Source organism: Lutra lutra, chromosome 13, assembly GCF_902655055.1.
Source record: "Lutra lutra chromosome 13, mLutLut1.2, whole genome shotgun sequence".
Classification (NCBI taxonomy): Eukaryota; Metazoa; Chordata; class Mammalia; order Carnivora; family Mustelidae; genus Lutra; species Lutra lutra.
In genome coordinates this window covers 38,051,363-38,067,145 of record NC_062290.1, presented here as the reverse complement: position 1 = coordinate 38,067,145, position 15,783 = coordinate 38,051,363, and the positions used below count along the sequence as shown (strand labels likewise).

The 15,783-nt window shown below is 37.4% G+C and overlaps 1 pseudogene; it reads left to right on the top strand.

Moving 5' to 3' along the window:
• The first annotated feature begins 14,230 nt into the window (after positions 1-14,230).
• Positions 14,231-15,065, top strand: LOC125083670 (polycomb group RING finger protein 1-like; annotated as a pseudogene).
• Positions 15,066-15,783: the final 718 nt, after the last annotated feature.

The window sequence follows — 15,783 nt, the reverse complement described above, 5'->3', positions numbered from 1 at the left end:
TTGTGCCAGTACCATGCTGTCTTGATGATGACAGCTTTGTAATAGAGCTTGAAGTCCGGAATTGTGATGCCACCAACTTTGGCTTTCTTTTTCAATATTGCTTTTGCTATTCGAGGTCTTTTCTGGTTCCATATAAAATTTAGGATTATTTGTTCCATTTCTTTGAAAAAAATGGATGGTACTTTGATAGGAATTGCATTAAATGTGTAGATTGCTTTAGGTAGCATAAACGTTTTCACAATATTTATTCTTCCAATCCAGGAGCATGGGACATTTTTCCATTTTTGTGTCTTCCTCAATTTCTTTCATGAGTACTTTATAGTTTTCTGTGTATAGATTCTTAGACTCTTTGGTTAGGTTTATTCCTAGGTATCTTATAGTTTTGGGTGCAATTGTAAATGGGATGCACTCCTTAATTTCTCTTTCTTCTGTCTTGTTGTTGGTGTAGAGAAATGCAACTGATTTCTGTGCATTGATTTTATATCCTGACACTTTACTGAATTCCTGGACAAGTTCTAGCAGTTTTGGAGTGGAGTCTTTTGGGTTTCCCACATATAGTATCATATCATCTGCGAAGAGTGATAGTTTGACTTCTTCTTTGCTGATTTGGATGCCTTTAATTTCCTTTTGTTGTCTGATTGCTGAAGCTGGGACTTCTAGTACTATGTTGAATAGCAGTGGTGATAATGGAAATCCCTGCCGTGTTCCTGACCTTAGCGGAAAAGCTTTCAGTTTTCTCCACTGAGAATGAAATTTGCGGTGGGTTTTTCATAGATGGCTTTGATAATATTGAGGTATGTGCCGTCTATCCCTACACTTTGAAGGGTTTTGATCAGGAAGGGATGCTGTACTTTGTCAAATGCTTTTTCAGCATCTATGGAGAGTATCATATGGTTCTTGTTCTTTCTTTTATTAATGTGTTGTATCACATTGATTGATTTGCAGATGTTGAACCAACCTTGCAGCCCTGGAATAAATCCCACTTGGTCGTGGTGAATCATCCTTTTAATGTACTGTTGAATCCTATTGGCTAGTATTTTGGCAAGAATTTTTGAATCTGTGTTCATCAAGGATATTGGTCTGTAGTTCTCTTTTTGGATGGGATCCTTATCTGGTTTTGTGATCAAGGTGATGCTGGCCTCATAAAATGAGTTTGGAAGTTTTCCTTCCATTTCTATTTTTTGGAACAGTTTCAGGAGAATAGGAATTCGTTCTTCTTTAAATGTTTGGTAGAATTCCCCTGGGAAGCCATCTGGCCCTGGACTTTTGTTTGTAGATTTTTGATGACTGTTTCAATCTCCTTACTGGTTATGGGTCTGTTCAGGCTTTCCATTTCTTCCTGGTTCAGTTGTTGTAGTTTATATGTCTCTAGAAATGTATCCATTTCTTCCAGATTGTCAAATTTGTTGGCGTAGAGTTGCTCATAATATGTTCTTATAATCGTCTGTATTTCTTTGGTGTTCGTAGTGATCTCTCCTCTTTCATTCATGATTTTATTTATTTGGGTCCTTTCTCTTTTCTTTTTGATAAGTCTGGCCAGGGGTTTATCAATCTTATTAATTCTTTCAAAGAACCAGCTCCTAGTTTTGTTGATTTGTTCTATTGTTTTTTTGGTTTCTATTTCATTGATTTCTGCTCTGATCTTTATGATTTCTCTTCTCCTGCTGGGTTTAGGGTTTCTTTCTTTTTCTTTCTCCAGCTCCTTTAGGTGTAGGGTTAGGTTGTGTACCTGAGACCTTTCTTGTTTCTTGAGAAATGCTTGTACCACTATATCTTTTCCTCTCAGGACTGCCATTTTTGTGTCCCACAGATTCTGAACCGTTGTGTTTTCATTATCATTTGTTTCCATAATTTTTTTCAATTATTCTTTAATTTCCTGGTTGACCCATTCATTCTTTAGAAGTATCTGTTTAGTCTCCATGTATTTGGGTTCTTTCCAAATTTCCTCTTATGATTGAGTTCTAGCTTCAGAGCATTGTGGTCTGAAAATATGCAGGGAATGATCCCAATCTTTTGATACCAGTTGAGACCTGATTTAGGACCAAGAATGTGGTCTATTCTGGAGAATGTTCCATGTGCACTAGAGAAGAATGTGTATTCTGTTGCTCTGGGATGAAATGTTCTGAATATATCTGTGATCTCCATCTGGTCCAGTGTGTCATTTAAGGCCTTGATTTCCTTGTTGATCTTTTGCTTGGATGATCTGTCCATTTCAGTGAGGGGAGTGTTAAAATCCCCTACTATTATTGTCTTATTGTCGATGTGTTTCTTTGATTTTGTTATTAATTGGTTTATAGAGTTGGCTGCTCCCACGTTAGGGGCATAGATATTTAAAATTGTTGGATCTTCTTGTTGGACAGTTCCTTTGAGTATGATATAGTGTCCTTCCTCATCTCTTATTATAGTCTTTGGCTTAAAATCTAATTGATCTGATATAAGGATTGCCACTCCTGCTTTCTTCTGATGTCCATTAGCATGGTAAATTCTTTTCCACCCCCTCACTTTAAACCTGGAGGTGTCTTCGGGTTTAAGATGAGTTTCTTGTAGGCAACATATAGATGGTTTTTGTTTTTTTATCCATTCTGATACCCTGTGTCTTTTGATTGGGGCATTTAGCCCATTAACATTCCAGGTAAGTATTGAGAGATATGAATTTAGTGCCATTGTATTGCCTGTAAGGTGACTGTTATTGTATATTGTCTCTGTTTCTTTCTGATCTACTACTTTTAGGGTCTCTCTTTGCTTAGAGGACCCCTTTCAATATTTCCTGTATAGCTGGTTTGGTATTTGCAAATTCTTTCAGTTTTTGTTTGTCCTGGAAGCTTTTAATCTCTCCTTCTATTTTCAATGATAGCCTACCTGGATATAGTATTCTTGGCTGCATGTTTTTCTCATTTAGTACTCTGAATATATCATGCCAGCTCTTTCTGGCCTGCCAGGTCTCTGTGGATAAGTCTGCTGCCAATCTAATATTTTTACCATTGTACGTTACAGACTTCTTTTCCCGGGCTCCTTTCAGGATCTTCTCTTTGTCACTAAGACTTGTAAATTTTACTATTAGGTGATGGGGTGTGCACCTATTCTTATTGATTTTGAGTGGGGTTGTCTGAACCTCCTGGATTTTGATGCTTGTTCCCTTTGCCATATTGGGGAAATTCTCTCCAATAATTCTCTCCAACATACCTTCTGCTCCCCTCTCTGTTTCCTCTTCTTCTGGAATCCCAATTATTCTAATGTTCTTTTGTCTTATCGTGTCACTTATCCCTCGAATTCTCCCCTCATGGTCCAGTAGCTTTTTGTCCCTCTTTTGCTCAGCTTCTTTATTCTGTGTCATTTGGTCTTCTATATCGCTAATTCTTTCTTCTGCCTCATTTATCCTAGCAGTGAGAGCCTCCATTTTTGATTGCACCTCATTAATAGCTTTTCTGATTTCAACTTGGTTAGATTTTGGTTCTTTTATTTCTCCAGAAAGGGCTTTTATATCTCCCGAGAGGGTTGCTTTAATATCTTCCATGCCTTTTTCAAGCCCGGCTAGAACCTTGAGAATCATTATTCTGAACTCTATATCTGACATATTACCAATGTCTGTATTGATTAGGTCCCTAGCCTTTGGTACTGCTTTTTGTTCTTTTTTTGTTGTTGTTGTGAATTTTTCCGCCTTGTCATTTTGTCCAGATAAGAGTATATGAAGGAGCAAGTAAAATACTAAAAGGGTGGCAACAACCCCAGGAAAATATGCTTTAGCCAAATCAGAAGAGATCCCAAATTGTGAGGGGGGAGAAAGGGGATAAAAAGGGGTTTAGAAAGAAAAAATAAAAAAGAAAGTATTAAAAAAAGAAAGCCGATAATTGACTCTCTCTGCTTGACTTATTTCACTCAGCATAATCTCTTCCTTATTTGTGGAGCATAACAAATAGCATGGAGGACAAGGGGAGATGGAGAGGAGAAGGGAGTTGAGGGAAATTGGAAGTGGATGTGAACCATGAGAGACTATGGACTCTGAAAAACGATCTGAGAATTTTGAAGTGGTGGGGGGTGGGAGGTTGGGGGCACCAGGTGGTGGGTATTGTAGAGGGCATGGATTGCATGGAGCACTGGGTGTGGTGCAAAAATAATGAATACTGTTATGCTGAAAAAATAAAAAATTAAAAAAAAAAACAGGAAAAAAAAATTAAATATATGTTCCCAGTGATCTAGGGCTGCATTTTGTATATGGAATGCTGACCATTGTGATTTTGTAAAATTATCACTATATGGATTAGATATCTCTGAAATGAAATGTATCCCCATTTAACCTTTCTTATTCACCAAACCAGCAAAATTCAAACACACTTTCTTCATGTAAACAAGATTTCCATTAGTGTTTGACTGTCAAATTTCCATTTTTTTTTTTCAGACAACAAGACTCTTCAGCCTGATCTAATCATTTAAACATTCAAAGGCTTCATATTCTGTCTATAACATTTATACTTTTTCTCTATTACATTGCAGAAATATGACAAGATGTTGCTGAGTTTTCAGATCAATTGCCTCCTTGATTTAAATATTCAGTTTATAGTTAAACCCTACATCAACATTTCTTGCAAATCATTTTTAATTAACATTTTAAAAATTTACAGTAACTGACTCTTACCTTACTCCCTCTCACTTTATTGCAAAAGAGAAATTCCACATACACACACCTTTCTAGCATTAACAGCAGACACTCCTTCATGAAGATTTAAACAACTGGAATCTTCAATACAGAAAATTGATGTTTAATTAAAGAGGATTCTGACACTTGATTAAGCCATTCTTTACACAGTGGCATAAACACAGTATTCTCTTGTCTCTCCATGATACTCACTCTTTCTTTCCTCTAGAATTGTTGGATTTGGACCCTTACTCTGGAAATTCTGTGTGTGGATAGTAAATGCTAACTGGTTGTGACCTTACCAATACAACTAGTTTTGGTGAACTTTTGTTCCTCAGAATTAAAAGTGTTTCCTTGTAAAAAAAAAAAAAAAAGAAAGCCGGGTAAAGAAAAAATATAAAAAGGAAAATATATATATATATATATATAAATATATATATATATATAAAAAAATATATATATATATTTTATATATATATATATAAAATATATATATATATATATATATATATTAGATAAACTATTTAAAAAACGTTAAAAAAGAAAACGGTTAAAGTTAAAAAAATTTATCAGAAGAAGAGAAAAAAAATTGAAAAAAAAAATTAAATTAACTGCAAGGCTAAAGAATCATGGGGAGAAAGCCATGAGTTCCGTGCTTTGCTTTCTTCTCCTCTGGAATTCCGCCGCTCTCCTTGGTACTGCACTCCTGGGTAGGTGAACTTGGTCCTGGCTGGGTTTCCTGTTGATCTTCTGGGGGAGGGGCCTGTTGTAGTGATTCTCAAGTGTCTTTGCCCCAGGTGGAGTTGCACCACCCTTACCCGGGCCCGGGCTGAGTAATCCGCTCAGGTTTGCTGGATTTGCTTTCAGGAGCTTTTGTTCCCTGAGCGCTTTCCATAGAGTTCTGGAAGACCGGAATGAAGATGACGGCCTCCCGGTCTTCGGCCCAGAGGAGCTGAGAGCCCGGGGCCCCTCTCCTCAGTTCACCCTCAGAGAACAGCGCCCATTTAGTCCCGTCACCCTGGCCTCCGGCCGCGCTCCTAGCTGACCAAGCCTGCGACTGGTTCAAGGTAACCCCGAGCTTAGAGCTTACTCCTGGGCTCTGTCTCTTTAGCCGGCTTCCCTGTTCTAATACCGGTAAGCTCTGTGACACTCAGACACCCCTGATCCTTCTGTGACCCTGTGGGACCTGAGGCCGCGCTGACCCTGCCTGGGCTTCACCCCAGTTAAGCCTCTGGAGCGATGTCCCTCAGCGGAACAGACTTTTAAAAGTCCCAATTTTGTGCTCCGTTGCTCTGCCGCTCGCCGGGAGCCGGCCCCTCCCTCCGCGGTCTATCTTCCCGTCGCTTTGGATTCACTTCTTCGCCAGTCCTACCTTTCAGATAGTGGTTGATTTTCTGTTTCTAGAATTGCTGTTCTTCTTCTCTTCAATCTCCCGTTGGATTTGTAGGTGTTTGCAATCTTTAGATAAGCTATTTAGCTGATCTCCTGCTACCTGAAGTAGTCTCAGCCTGCTACTTCTCCGCCATCTTGACTCCTCCTATTTGTTTTTTTTTAAATGCCGTTTATCAGGAGCCTGAGTGGCTCACTGGGTTGAGCCTCTCTCTTCAGCTCAGGTGGTGATCTCAGGGTCCTGGGATCAAACACTACAACAGGCTCTCTGCTCATTTGTCTGCTCAGGGGAGAGCCTGATTCACTGCACCCCCTCGCCGCCTGACTCTGCCTACTTGTGATCTCTCTCTCTCTGTCAAATAAATAAATAAAATATTTAAAAAGTAAAAATAAATAAATAAAAGCCCTTTATCTTATTCAGAAAGGTCAAATTTATAATAGTTTGTACTCATTGTGTTTTAAATCATGAAGGTATATGAGTGTGTGTATATGTGTGTGTGTTTTGACTATGAATGTTAAATGGATACTGAATTTTGTCAAATGTACTTCTGCATCTATTAAGCTTTTTATCATTTTGATTTTTCTTTTCTTTAATAAAATATATCACTTTTTAAAAAGATTTTATTTTTAAATAATCTTTACACCCAACATGGGTATAAAGATCAAGAGATCAAGAGGCGCACACTCCATCTACAGAGCCAGTCAAGTACCCCTAAATAGGTCACTTTTCAATGATCCAGGCTTGTATTTTTAGAATAAATCCCATTTTATCATTATATATTGCTGTTTATATATATTGCATAGTTTAAATGATTGAGGATTTTTGCATCTATATTCTGGAGGAATATTGTATTGTAAATTTGTGCTTTTTTAAGTTTTGTTTGTTTGTTTGTTTTGCTTTATGTTTCTGATTTTGGACTTAGGTAATCCATGCCTTATAAAGTGAGTTAGGATATGTTACTGTCTCTTTCGGTGTTTTGAAGAAAATTGTGTAGGATTAGTATTAGCTTTTAAAAGAGTATTGTGAGATATAATTCATACACCATAAAATTCACCTTCTTTAAAAAGTGCATAGTGGTTTTTCAGTATATTCAAACAGGTGTGACATCATCTCCTTCACCTATAGAACATTTCATCTCCACTGAAAGCAAACCTGTACCAAACCAGTATGCATAGCATAAATAAAATGGCATAAATCTGCTTTGTTCATAGTAAGTAAGGGTCTCTATATATTGTTGATTACTTTTTTTTTTTACTTTTACATTTACATTCATAATAGATATCTTACTGTGGTTTATTTTTCTTGTGACATCTGATTTTGATATTAGAATAATAATGGCTTCATAGAACAAGTTAATAAATATCCTCATCATTTTGACATTCGGAGGAGTTTGTAAAACATTTATGTTAATACTTTATTTAAGAATTTGGTAGAAATAAACAGGAAAGCCATCTGGACCAAGTTTTTTATTGTGGTATGTTTCGTGATTACTGGTTCAATCTCTCTATCCATTACAGAACTATCGCAGTTTATTTTGTCTAAGTTAAGTAACTCACTGGCATACAATTGTTCATAGTGTTTCCTTATAATTATCTTTATCTTTTACTACCTTTTAGTCAATAGTAGCATTCCCTCTATCCTTGATACCATGATTTTGAGTGGTTTTTCACTTTTTTTGAGGTCACTCTTTAACTAGTTATTTGCTTATCTTTCTATAGAGCCAACTTTTGGTTGTTTTGGCTTTATTTATTAATATATTTTACTTTCTATTCCATTTATTTCTGCTTTTTCCTTTGTTATGTCCTTCCTTCTACTGGTATATTATTGAGTTTGTTCTTTTTCCACTTTATTAATGGTAAAAGTTAGGGTAAAGTCTTTTGAATTGAGATTTTTCTTTTTTATTACTATTGTTTACAGCTCTAAATTGCCCTCCATACACTAAATTGTCTAATTTTTGGCATGGTGTATGTTTGTTTCAATGATTTGAAAATATTTTCTAATTCTCCTTCCAACTCTTTACTGGTCTATTGATTATTCAGGAAAATGTGTCTTAATTTATTTTACATTCTCCTTTACATCCTTTAAAATTTCAATTTCTTGGGGCACCTGGGTGACTCAGAGAGTTAAGCCTCTGCCTTCAGCTCAGGTCTTGATTGCAGGGTCCTAGGATGGAGCTCCAAATTGGGCTCTCTGCTCAGCAGGGAAGCTGCTTCTCCCCCCCCCCACTCTCTGACTGCCTGCTTGTGATTGATCTCTTTCTCTCTTTCTATAAAATCTTTTTTAAAAATTTCAATATCTTTCCTGAAACTTAATATTTTTAATTTGTTTTAAATGTATTCATATTTACTCAGCTGTTATCTTGGTCATTCTAAAATCTTTTGTCAAGTACTTTAAACTTTTTTATGTCTATGTTGGTATCTGGTTATTTTTCCATCAGTTTGTGATTTTCTAGGATCTTATTTTGAAAATTGATTTTCAACTGAAATCAGGATGTTTTCATATTGTGTTACTGTTGTTATCATTTGAACTTTTAAAATTTATTTTAAATGACTTTCTCTTACATTGCTACAATGTAGGGTGGAAAGGTCACTCTCTTATAACATCCAATTAAAGGTAGAAGTACAGGTTTTTTATTCACTCTCTATTGATGCTTGAGTGAGTAGAGCATCTGGGTAGAAGTGGAAGTTCCAGATCCACACAAGATCCTTACTTACACAGTGGTATGGGTCATGACTCCTAGGCAATGGTGAAAGTGCGGACTCTCTACAAGATCTCCTTTGTGAGCACTACAGGGGTTAGAATGGGAGTGCCTCCTTATTGCTTGATACAAGGAGAACTTCAGGTTTCCCTTGTAGTTTCTATAGAATCATGATGGGTGGAAATTCTGTTACCACAGGCAAAGCTGGATATCTACCCTCCCTACTTTGACCTCTCTGGCAGCACTCTGGTGAGGTTCTGGAAAGCCTCATTCTTGACTCATTTGTGTGGAAGTCCAGGCTTCCCACTAAGGTTTTGTTGGTGTGGATGAGGGTAGGGACGATATTTTTTGTGGTGTTTGGTTAGCATGATTATTGTCTAAAAGTGTTTTGTCTTGCCAGATTACCCAGCTTCTTGGTCATCTGGCTAGAAAGAAAATGTTTCAGAGGTGTTTTTTTGTTTGTTTGTTTATTTGTTTTGTGCAGCCATAAACATTTTCATTTTGCTATATATTTCAGCTCCATTTGTGACATATATGAGGTGAAAAGAAACAAAAACTCAACATACTTTGTTCCTTACTAATAGAATTACAAGCTCATCTACTTTCACCTTTATTAGATAGATGATAGATATAACACTCTTGGTGTTTAGTTATATTTTGTGAGAAGATAAGGAAAAGTGCATCTGTCCATTTTCTGAGATGTGGAAAAAGCTCTTCTCCATTGAAGGAGGTTTTTTGTTTGTTTGTTTTGTTTTGTTTTGTTTTCCCGGCATGGAATTCTTAGTTAATATTTTTCTTTCATTTCCATACTTTCAATGCTACTGTTCCAAGTTTCTCTGTTTCTGGGTTTAGAAAGTTCAACAATGATGTGGCTAGGTATGAATATCTTCAGTTTTGTGCTATCTGGAATCTGTTGAACTTGTCATATGTGCCAATTAAAGTTCTTCATCAAAACTGAGAAATTGGGGCACCTGAGTGGCTCAGTTGGTTAAGTGAAGGCCTTCGGCTCAGGTCATGATCCCGGCATCATGGGATGGAGTCCCACATCGGGCTCCCTGCTCAGTGGGGAGCCTGCTTCTCCCAATCTCTCTGCTGCTCCTCCCCCTGCTTGTGCTCTCCCTCTTGCTCTCTGTCAAATAAATAAATAAAATCTTTAAAAAAAAACTGAGAAATTGGGGTGCTTGTGTGGCTCAGTCATTAAGCATCTGCCTTCAGCTCATGTCATGATCCCGGGGTCCTAGGATCAAGCTCCTCATCAGGCTGCCTGCTCATTGGGAAGCCTGCTTCTCCCTCTCCTACTCCCCCTATTGGTGTACCCTCTCTCGCTGTGTATCTCCCTGTCAAATAAATAAATAAAATCTTAAAAAAAAAAAAAACCTGAGAAATTTATGGCCATTATCCTGTCAAATATTTTTCTGCACCTTTCTCTCTTTACTGGTATTTTCTATTTCTTTAGATAGTATACTCATAATTTAATTCTTTAGGCATGGTTTTCTTTAGTTCTTTGAACATATTTTGAAATAGCTAACTTAAAGTCTTTATCTAGTAAGTCAATTTCTGGGCATATTCATGAAAAGTTTCTTTTTTTTTTTTTAGGATTTTTATTTATTTATTTGAGAGAGGGAGAGAGTGAGCAGGAACAGCAGCCAGGCAAACTGAGGAAGAGGGAGAAGCTGACTACCTACTGGGTAGGAAGCCAGGCACAGGGCTTGATCCCAGGACTGTGAGGTCATGACCTGAGCCAAAAACAGATGCTTAACCAACTGAGCTGCCCGGGCACCCTTCAGGAAGAGCTTCTATTGATGTTTTCTCACTTTCCAATTTCTTTGCATGTCTTGTAATTTTTCTTTGTTGGTAACCAGATATTTAAAATAGTATAATGCAGCAACTCTGGAAATTAGATTTCTTCTGCTTCTCAGGGATTATTGTGCTTATTTTTGTAACTACTGTTTATGGTTTTCCTTAATTAATTTTGTAATGTAATATTAGCTGTGTATGGCCACTGAGATATCTCCTTGACTGTTAGTTATAGCAGTAAAGTATAATTGGACATTTTTTATTTGTTTGTTTGTTTCCTTAAATATCTTGAACTAATAAGTCTCTGAGACTTTACAATAGGTTTTGTGTGTATGTTTCAAAACACCTTCAACACTCTTACAATCTACTTTCTGCTTGCATGTATACAAAAGATCTAATTAGGTCTCTCTTGGATTATGTATAAAACTACATATGTATCTGGATTTTTAGATTCCCAGAAATCGATCATGTAGCTTTCAAGACAACATTCTCGCATTTCATTTCCAGCTTTTGGTCAGCTTTTAGTTTCCTCAAATTGTTACTGCCGTCTCAAAGAGCTGCAATTATGAATAATTGCCACTGATTGCTACTGATAAGGGTTCCAGGAGAAAGATTGTTTGCCATGAGTGAGTTCTGAGTCAGATTAAAACAAAACAAAACAACAACAACAATAACAAAACGAGCAATGCCAGTGAATGTTTCTACAGAACTGCCAGACAAGTCAAATAATGAAAAATATCTAATGTTGGGACTTTGGGAGAAGCTTGAAATACATTCTTCTCTCTTAGTGACTACTAGTTTTTCAGGTTTCATGGTCAATATTATTGTGAGGTTCCTGGTTTTCAAATTTATTGTGGAGTGGGATCAGGAATGCAATAGGAAAAACTAAATTGCCACAGATTTCACCATACTTAACAAGATCCAGCGACTTTTAATAGTTAAATGTTCCTTAGATTGTTGCAAGTCTTTGGTAAATTTCTTACATTCTAAAAAGTATATTTGGACCATCATTGTCAATGTTCTTGTGTTCTATGGACTAGCAAGTTTTGGAGGTTTTTACTCCATCACTTCAGAAATCTCAATATTATTTCCTAAAAGTGTGGGAGAATGTCTCTTAAAAAATACCTGGACCAGAAATATTGTTTTCCTGTATATTTGCATTAAAAATTATATTTCCTTGATACGTGAGTATTAAGTGAGTATAAAATGAGTACAGACTACTCATGTTTTGTATTGTTCTTGAGCATACATTCACAGGTTGTTGTTGTTTTTTTTTTTCTTTTTTTAAATGTTTTATTAACGTATAAAGTATTATTAGCCAAAGGGGTTCAGGTCTGTGAATCACCAGGTTTACACACTTCACAGCATTCACCATAGCACATACCATCCACAATGTCCAAACCCAACCATGCTTCCCCTCCCCACCCCCAGCAAACCTCAATTTGTTTTGTGAAAGTAAGAGTCTCTTATGGTTTTTCTCCCTTCTGATTCTATCTTGTTTCATTTATTCCTTTCCTACCTCCCAACCCCCCCCCCATGTTGCCTCTGAACTTCCTCATTTCAGGGAGATCATATGATAATTGTCTTTCTCTGATTGACTTATTTTGCTAAGCACAAAACCCTCTAGTTCCATAAACGTCATCGCAAACAACAAGATTTCATTTCTTTTGATGGCTGCATTATATATATATATAGTTGCCACATCTTCTTATCCATTCATCTGTTGATGGGCATCTAGGTTCTTTCCATAGTTTGGCTATTGTGGACATAGCTGCTATAAACATTCGGGTACATGTGCCCCTTCGGATCACTAGATTTGTATCTTTAGGGTAAATACCCAGTAGTGCAATTGCTGGGTCATAGGGTAGCTCTATTTTCAAATTTTTGAGGAACCTCCATGCTGTTTCTCAGAGTGGTTACACCAGCTTGCATTCCCACCAACAGTGTAGGAGGGTTCCCCTTTCTCCAGATCCTCACCAGCATCTATCATTTCCTGACTTGTTAATTTTAGCCATTCTGACTGGTGTGAGGTGATATCTCATTGTGGTTTCACTTTGTATTTCCCGGATGCCAAGTGATGCAAAGCACATTTTCATGTGTCTGTTGTCCTCTGCATGTCTTCTTTGCAGAAATGTCTGTTCATGTCTTCTGCCCATTTCTTGATTGGATTATTTGTTCTTTGGGTGTTGAGTTTGATAAGTTCTTTATAGATTTTGGATACTAGCCCTTTATCTGATATGTCGTTTGCAAATATCTTCTCCCATTCTGTCAGTTGTCTTTTGGTTTTGTTAACTGTTTCCTTTGCTGTACAAAAGATTTTCATCTTGATGAAGTCCCAATAGTTCATTTATGCCCTTGCTTCCCTTGCCTTTGGTGATGTTCCTAGGAAAAAGTTGCTGCGGCTGAGGTCAAAGAAGTTGCTGCCTGTATTCTCCTCAAGGATTTTGATGGATTCCTGTCTTACATTGAGGTCTTTCATCCATTTTGAGTCTATTTTTGTGTGTGGTGTAAGAAAATGGTCCAGTTTCATTTTTCTGCATGTGGCTGTCCAATTTTCCCAGCACCATTTGTTGAAGAGGTTGTCTTTTTCCCATTGGACATTCTTTCCTGCTTTGTCGAAGATTAGTTGACCATAGAGTTGAGGGTCTATTTCTGGGCTTTCTATTCTGTTCCATTGATTGATGTGTCTGTTTTTGTGTGAGTACCATACTGTCTTGATGATGACAGCTTTGTAATAGAGCTTAAAGTCTGGAATTGTGAAGCCACCTACTTTGGATTTCCTTTTCAATATTCCTTTGGCTATTTGAGGTCTTTTCTGGTTCCATATAAATTGTAGGATTATTTGTCCCATTTCTTTGAAAAAAATGGATGGGATTTTGGTAGGAATTGCATTAAACATGTAGATTGTTTTAGGTAGCATAGACATTTTCACAAAATTTGTTCTTCCAATCCATAAGCATGGAATATTTTTCCATTTCTTTGTGTCTTCCTCAATTTCTTTCATGAGTACTTTATAGTTTTCTGAGTACAGATTCTTTGCCTCTTTGCCTAGGTTTATTCCTAGGTATCTTATGGTTTTGAGTGTAATTGTAAATGGGATCGACTCCTTAATTTCTCTTTCTTCTGTCTTCTTGTTGGTGTACAGAAATGCAACTGATTTCTGTGCACTGATTTTATATCCTGACACTTTACTGAATTCCTATATGAGTTCTATCAGATTTGAAGTGGAGGCTTTTGGGTTTTCTGCAAAAGAGTCTGCAAAGAGTGATAGTTTGACTTCTTCGTTGATGATTTGGATGTCTTTAATTTCTTTTTGTTGTCTGATTGCCTAGGCTAGCACTTCTAGTATTATGTTGAATAGCAGCAGTGATAGTGGACATCCCTGCCATGTTCCTGACCTTAGGGGAAAAGCTCTCAGTTTTTCTCCATTGAGAATGATATTCACTGTGGGTTTTTTACAAATGGCTTTGATGATATTGAGGTATGTACTCCCTAACCCTCCACTTTGAAGAGTTTTGATCAAGAAAGGATTCTGTACTTTGTCAAATGCTTTTTCAGCATCTATTGAGAGTATCATGTGGTTCTTGTTCTTTCTTTTATTAATGTATTGTATCACATTGATTCATTTGCAGATGCTGAACTAACCTTGCAGCCCTGGAATAAATCCCACTTGGTCATAGTCAATGATCCTTTTAATGTACTGTTGGAAGTGATGAGGCTTTGGAACCAGCTCCAGTCAGTGTACAAGATGGACCTGCTACAGAACGAGGAGGAGGTCCGAGTAAAGATCAAAGACCTGAATGAGCACATCATTTGCTGCCTGTGCTCTGGCTATTTTGTGGATGCTACCACCATCACAGAGTGTCTTCATATGTTCTGCAAGAGTTGTACTGTGAAGTAACTCCAAACCAGTAAGTACTGCCCCAAGTGCAACATCAAGATCCACGAGACACAGTCACTGCCCAACCTCAAACTGGACCGGGTCATGCAGGACATCATGTACAAGCGAGTGCCTGGCTTACAAGACAGTGAAGAGAAACAGATTCGAGAATTCTACCAGTCCCGAGGCTTGGACCGGGTCACCCAACCCAGTGGGGAAGAGCCAGCCCTGAGCAACCTCAGCTTCCCTTTCAGTAGCTTTGACCACTCAAAAGCCCACTACTGTCGCTATGATGAGCAGCTGAGCCTGTCCATGGAAGGCTGAGTTCTGGCAAAGACAAGAATAAAAGCATCCTGCAGAACAAATATGTCCGATGTTCTGTTAGAGCTGAAGTTCATCATCTCCGGAGGGTCCTGTGTCACCACTTAATGCTAAATCCCCAGCATGTACAGCTCCTTTTTGACAATGAAGTTCTCCCAGATCACATGACCATGAAGCAGATATGGCTGTCCCGCTGGTTCAGCAAACTATCCCTTTTGCTTTTACAATACAGTGTGAAAGAGAAGAGGAGGTAGGGGCCAAGCCCCCACTGCATCCCTGGCCCCTTCCTTCCCCAGATATTTATGTGAAATAAACCGTGGCTTTATTTTTTGAAATAAAAACTTTAAAAAGCAAAAAAAAAAATAAAAAAAATATTCTCTGCTTGCACACACGGTACCCTTTTTCTCATGTATATTTGGGTAAAGTAGTATTCTACTGGTGGGCAACCTTTGAACCAGATACTGAAGTTAAAAAGACAAAAACAAAGGATACTGTATCCAGATAAGAGTAACTTTAAAATTTCTTTCAACAGTCTATAGGGATCCAAAAACCATAGATCTAAAAACAAAATAAGAGCAAAACAAAATGCTACATATAAAAGCTAAATAAACAAAATGCAGCATATTCAGGTTCTTTATCTTGAGGTACCTTATATATTGCATCCTCTGCCCCAAAGTACTCTTGTTAGGTCAAAGAACAAGATGCTCCTTTGCTCCTATTGGCTAGTATTGTGGTGAGAATTTTTGCATCTGTGTTCTTCAAGGATATTGGTCTGTAATTCTCTTTTTGATGGGATATTTGTCTGGTTTTAGGATCAAGGTAATGCTGGCCTCATAAAATGAGTTTGGAAGTTTTCCTTCCATTTCTATTTTTTGGAACAGTTTCAGGAGAAAAGGAATTAATTCTTCTTTAAATGTTTGGTAGAATTCCCCTGGGAAACCATTTGGCCCTGGGCTCTTGTTTTCTGGGAGATTTTTGATGACTGCCTCGATCTCCTTACTGGTTATGGGTCTGTCCAGGTTTTCTATTTCTTCCTGGTTCAGTTGTGGTAGTTTATATGTCTC